Source organism: Tarenaya hassleriana, unplaced genomic scaffold (genome assembly GCF_000463585.1).
Source record: "Tarenaya hassleriana unplaced genomic scaffold, ASM46358v1 Cleome477, whole genome shotgun sequence".
Lineage (NCBI taxonomy): Eukaryota > Viridiplantae > Streptophyta > Magnoliopsida > Brassicales > Cleomaceae > Tarenaya > Tarenaya hassleriana.
The window spans coordinates 46,851-47,776 of record NW_010967467.1 but is presented as its reverse complement, the minus strand read 5'-3'; positions in this window follow the sequence as shown (position 1 = coordinate 47,776).

The window sequence follows — 926 nt, the reverse complement described above, 5'->3', positions numbered from 1 at the left end:
CTTCTGCACGTCATCCTCCTTGACCCGAATCTGATGATATCCGGATCGTAAATCTATCTTCGAGAATCACTGGGCTCCCTATAGCTGGTCCAGTAACTCATCAATCCTCGATAACGGGTACCGATTCTTGACGGTTACCTGGTTGAGCCCCCGGTAATCAATGCACAAATGCATACTCCCGTCCTTCTTCTTCACGAAGAGTATTGAATGAATGGAAGGGGGAAGTGATCCTTACGGGTGTTTGTGTTAAGTTTTCGATAATCGATGCACATTCTCCATCCCGTAACAGTTCTAGTTGGTATGAGTTCATTGTTTTCATTTGGAACGACCGTGATTCCTCCCTTCTTAGGCACGACTTGCACCGGGCTAACCCAAGAGCTATCCGAAATCGAGTAAATGATACCCGCATCTAACAATTTCAAGACCTCTTTCTTGACCACTTCTTTCATGTCCGGGTTTAGCCTACGTTGATGTTCAATTGACGATTTGGTATCATCCTCTAAATGTATGCGATGCATACAAAGAGAGGGGCTAAGACCCTTAATGTCTCCTAGAGTGTAACCTAGGACTTCCCTATATTGCCTAAGCAACTTGGTAAGTTTTTCTACTTGATCCTCATCTAATGCATCATTAACGATAACAAGATAAGTAGAATTTGAGCCAAGGAAGACATACCTAAGCCCTTGGGGTAAGGGCTTTAGTTCCACTTGTGGAGCATGTTCGGGGTCCCAATCGTCGTGTGATTCCTCTTTTGAACCTTGAGACGAGTCAAGAACGGTTAGGGATTTCGGAATTAGTTACCTAATTCCAATCCTTTAGATTAGGCAATGAGCTTAATTGTAGAAATTGTTGATATCCATTTAAGCATATAATGCCGACATTCTAAATGCGCCATGTTAAACTCACTACGCCTTCGACGACCCCAA